The 5712-nt window shown below is 38.4% G+C and overlaps 1 pseudogene; it reads left to right on the forward strand.

Moving 5' to 3' along the window:
• Nucleotides 1-2884: 2884 nt before the first annotated feature.
• Nucleotides 2885-4097, forward strand: LOC103221192 (E3 ubiquitin-protein ligase RNF13 pseudogene; annotated as a pseudogene).
• The last annotated feature ends 1615 nt before the right edge of the window (nucleotides 4098-5712 follow it).

Consider the following 5712-nt stretch of genomic DNA (forward strand, 5'->3'; position numbering starts at 1 on the left):
CAAGAATTGAGATTTGGGAATCTCTGCCTAGATTTCAGAGGATGTATAGAAATGCTTGGATGTCCAGGCAGAAGTTTGCTGCACGGGGCAGGGCCCTCATGGAGAACCTCTGCTAGGGCAAGGCAGAAGGGAAATGTGAGCTTGAAGCCCCCACACGGAGTCACCACTGGGGCACTGGCTAGCAGAGCTGTGAGAAGAGGGCCACCATCCTCCAGACTCCAGAATGGTAGATCCACTGACAGCTTGCATCATGCACCTGGAAAAGCCACTGACACTTGACAGCAGCCCATAAAAGTAGCTGGGAGGGAGGCCATATCCTGCAAAGCCACAGGGGCAGAGCTGCCCAAGACCATGGGAACCCACCTCTTGTATCTGCATGACCCAGATGTGAGACATGAAGTCAAAGGAGATCATTTTGGACTTTAAGATTTTATTGCCCCACTGAATTTCAGACTGCATGAGGCCTTTAACCCCTTTGTTTTGGCCAATTTCTCCCATTTGGAGTGAGTGTATTTATTCAATGCCTGTACCCCCATTTTATCTAAGAAGTAACTGAACTTGCTTTTGATTTTATAGGCTCACAGGTGGAAGGGACTTGCCTTGTTTCAGATGAGACTTTGGACTGTGGACTTTTGAGTGAATACTGACATGAGTTAAGGCTTTGGGGGACTGTTGGGAAGGCATGATGGGCTTTGAAATGTGAGGGCATGAGATTTAGGAGGGACCAGCAGTGGAATGATATGGTTTAGTTGTGTACCCACCCAAATCTCATCTTGAATTGTAGCTCGCATAATTCCCATGTGTTGTGAGAGGGACTCAGTGATAGATAATTGAATCATGGGGGCAGTTTTTTCCATACTATTCTTGTGGTAGTGAATAAGTCTCAAAAGACCTAACAGTTTTATAACTGGTTTCCCCCTTTGCTTGGCTCTCATTTTCTCTTGCTGCTGCCATGTAAGACTTGCCTTTGGCCTTCTCCCATAATTGTGAGGCCTCTCTAGCCATGTAGAACTCTGAGTCCATTAAACTTCTTTTTATTAATTACTCAGCCTCAGATATGTCTTTATCAGTAGAATGAAAATGGACTAATACATTGTCCAAAGCAATATACAGTTCAATGCTATTCCTATTAGACTACCAATGACATTTTTTACAGAATTAGAAAAAACTATTCCAAAATACACATAGAACCAAAAAAGAGCCTGAATAGCCAAAGCAATTCCAAGAAAACACACACACACATACACACACACACACGAAAAACCAAAAAACAAAACTAAAACCAAAGGCATCACACTCCCTGATATCAAAGTATACTATAAAGCTACAGTAATCAGAACAGCATGGTAATGGTACAAAAACAGAGGCATAGACCAAAGAAACAAGTGTGAGGACCCGGAAATAAATCTATGTACCTACAATGATCTGATCTTTGACAGAAGTGACAACAATAAGCAATGGAGAAAGGAGTTCCTGGTCAATAAATGCTGGGATAACAGGCTAGCCATATGCAGAAGATAAAAATGGGACCCCTTCCTTACGTTATATATAAAAATTAACTCAAGATGGATTAATGACTTAAATGTAAAACATAAAGCTGTAAAAACTCTAGAAGAAAACCTAGGAAATACCATTCTGGACATAGATCCTTGCAAAGATTTCATGATAAAGACTCCAAAAGCAATTGCAACAAAACCAAAAATTGACACGTGGGACCTAATTAAACTAAAGAGTTTTTGTACAGCAAAAGAAACTATTAATAAACAGATAACCTACAGAATGGGAGAAAATATTTGCAAACTATTCCTCTGACAAAGGTATAATATTCAGAATCCATAAGGAACTTAAACAAATCAACAAACCAAAAAACAGTCGTATTAAAAAATGGGGCCAGGCACTGTGGCTCATGCCTGTAATCCCAGCACTTTGGGAGGCCAAGGCAGGCAGATCACAAGGTCAGGAGATTGAGACCATCCTGACTAACATGGTGAAACCCCGTCTCTACTAAAAATACAAAAAATTAGGCTGGCATGGTGGCATGCGCCTGTAGTCCCAGCTACTTGGGAGGCTGAGGAAGGCGAATGGCATGAACCTGGAAGGCGGAGCTTGCAATGAGCCGAGATTGCACCACTGCACTCCACCCTGGCAGAACGAGACTCCATCTCAAAAAAAAAAAAAAAAAAAAATGACAAAGGACATGGACAGACACTTCTCAAAAGACATACATGTGGCCAACCATATGAAAACATGCTCAACATCACTAATCATCAGAGAAATGAAAATCAGAACCGCAGTGAGATACCATCTTACACCAGTCAGAATGGCTATTACTAAAAAGTCAAAAAATTACAGATGTTAGTGAGTTTGCAGTGAAATGGAAAAGTTTATACACTACTAGTGAGAATGTAAATTAGTTCCTAGCCACTTTGGAAAGCAGTTGGGTGAATTTTCAAAGAGCTCAAAGCGGAATTACCATTTGACCCAACAATCCAATATTTGGGTATATACCCAAAGGAATATAAACTGTTCTACCAAAAAGACACAGGCATGTGCTTATTGCAGCACTATGCACAAAAGCATAGGCATGGAATCCACCTAGATGCCCATCAGTGGGGGACTGGATAAAGAAAATGTGGTACATATGTACCATGGAATGCTACACAGCCATAAAAAAGAACAAAATCATGTCATTTGCAAGATGCAGCTAGAGGCCATTATCCTAACAAATTAACACAAGAAGCATTGTCATCCCTGCTCCTACTCCGGGCTGTGGGGTCAGTGTGGATATTCAGTTATGAAGTCAGAGTAGGGACTTCTCCTGCGACGTGGCTGGCAAGACTGTTTGTGTTGCGAGGGCTGGACTTCCAGGTGATTTTACAACAAGATGCTGCTCTCCACAGGGATGCTTATGTTGTCAGTCACACAAGTCTACACCATCTTGACTGTCCAGCTCTTTGCATTCTTAAACCTACTGCCTGTAGAAGCAGACATTTTAGCATATAACTTTGAAAATACATATCAGACATTTGATGACCTTCCTGCAAGATTTGGTTATAGACTTCCAGCTGAAGGTTTAAAGGGTTTTTTGATTAACTCAAAACCAGAGAATGCGTGTAAACCCATAGTGCCTCCACCAGTAAAAGATAATTCATCTGGCAGTGTCGTTGTGTTAATCAGAAGACTTGATTATAATTTTGATACAAAGATTTTAAATGCACAGAGAGCAGAATACAAAGCAGCCATAGTTCATGATGTCGATTCTGTTGACCTCATTAGCATGGAATCCAACGACATTGAGGTACTAAAGACAACTGACATTCCATCTGTCTTTATTGGTGAATCATCAGCTAATTCTCTGAAAGATGAATTCACATATGAAAAAGGGGGCCACCTTATCTTAGTTCCAGAATTTAGTCTTCCCTTGGAATGCTACCTAATGGCCTTCCTTATCATAGTGGGCATCTGTCTCATCTTTATAGTCATTTTCATGTGTTTGGCTATTACAGATAAAGCTGGCATGGACATTGGTTTTATGGAAATATGCTTTCATTTCTATTGGATCACAAATTTTTTCCAGGATAGACATAGAGCTAGAAGAAACAGACTTCATAAAGATCAACTTAAGAAACTCCCTATACATAAATTCAAGAAAGGAGATGAGTATGATGTATGTGCCATTTGTTCAGATGAGCAGGAAGATGGAGACAAGCTCAGAATCCTTCCCTGTTCCCATGCTTATCACTGCAAGTGTGTAGACCCTTGACTAACTAAAAACCAAAAAAACCTGTCCAGTGTGCAAGCAAAAAATTCCTTCTCAAGGCAATTCAGACCCTGACACAGATGGTAGTTGAGAATAAAATGAAGTGACAGAACATACTCCTTTAGTTAGACCTTTAGCTTCTCTCAGTGCCCAGTCATTTGGGGCTTTGTCAGAATCCCACTCACATCAGAACATGAACAAATCTTTAGACTATGAGGAAGATGACAATGAAGATACCAACAGTAGTGATGAAGAAAATGAAACTAATGAACATAATGTTGTGGTCCAGTTGCAGCCTAATGGTGAATGGGATTACAACATAGCAAATACTGTTTGACTTTCAGAAGATGATTGGTTTATTTTCCTTTAAAATGTTTAGGTATATACTTTAGTTTGATTTTTTTACTCCCTTCAAAGATTTCCATAGAAATAACTTATTTTTTAGTATTCTACAATTTAATAAAATTTCTGAAAAAGGACTTTTGATCTGGTGTTTATCTGCAAGAGTGTACTTCTTCACTAATAATAATAGACTGGTGCTGTAACTCAAGCATCATTTCAGCTCTTCTTTTGGAATGAAAGTATAGCCAAAACAACAACAACAACAAAAAGTCTTCAGTATAGCTTTCAATTAAGACCTAGATCACAGTATTTAAGTGTTTTGCATTTTATACGTGAGGTCAGTGCTACAGCTACCTACCATGAAATAACGCAGCTTCTACCTCCATAAAATTACCTAGAGTTTTTGAGTTGGAATATGTTCTGGCATTTGCCCGACCTTCCATCATTAGTGAGAGGTAACAAGGTAATTCAGTGCCTTTCCTCCTATCAGCACAAAGAAGCTCAAAGCAGTCTTTTCCCTTTCTGTTCCAAAGAGTCTTATCCTGACAGGAGCAGTCTATACCAGTGCAGATTTCAACACTTTTTTTTTTTTTTTTAACGTTTTAATTACTGTAGTGTTATGTGGAGATTTGATTCAATAGCTAAAGTAATGTCTCTGAACTTTACTTACTAAATTTCAGTATCCTTAAGAGTTTTGTGGTATTGTTATCAAAGCAAAAAGAAAATGTTGCATAAAAATACCAAACTTCAGCAACTGTTAACGCTCAGATCATGTAGCTCTTAATAAATGGCATCTTATGCTAATTAGCCCTGCTAAACTATGCACAGAGGAAATTATTCAAGTATTGGATTTGAAAGTAAGTGACTTATGTTTAACAGAACTAATGATGTCTTGAAACAATGTATTATGAAAAGCTAAATTATATTATACATCATTGTAATTATGTAGAAAATGTAGACTAATGTATAATCAAAATACTTATACAATTTTTATATGGCCTTGTATGAGGGGAGTTTGAATGTTAATAAACGTATTTTCCACTCTACGATCCAGTTAAAAAAAATTAACACAAGAACAGAAAACCAAATACTCCATGTTCTCACTTATTAGTGGGACCTAAACATTGAGTGCACATGGACACAAAGAAAGGAACAGTAGACACCAGAGCCTACCTGAGGGTGGAAGGTGGGAGGTGGAAGAGAATTGAAAAGCTACCTATTTGGTATTGTGCTCACTACCTGGGTGACAAAGTAATTTGTACACTAGACCAGAGACATGCAACTTACTCATATAACAAACTTGCACATGTACCCTAGAACCTAAAATAAAAGTTGGAAAGAAACAAAAAATCATGTCATTTAGCAATAAGTACACTTAACAAAAACATAAAATTATTTGTTCATGAAGACTACAACACAATGGTCAAAGATTTTTCTATCACATGACCAATGGCCCCTGAAATTCAAGAAGGTACATTCAACAAAATGAACTAATAAAATTTCATGCAAAAACTTTGCTTGTAAAAAACTATAAGCCTCAGATTGTTTTTGGTGAAATGTGCTCTCTCTTCAACTGCAAATTCCTAGTATCAGCATTCTAAAGTAATTGA

The sequence above is a fragment of the Chlorocebus sabaeus genome, chromosome 15, assembly GCF_047675955.1.
Source record: "Chlorocebus sabaeus isolate Y175 chromosome 15, mChlSab1.0.hap1, whole genome shotgun sequence".
Classification (NCBI taxonomy): Eukaryota; Metazoa; Chordata; class Mammalia; order Primates; family Cercopithecidae; genus Chlorocebus; species Chlorocebus sabaeus.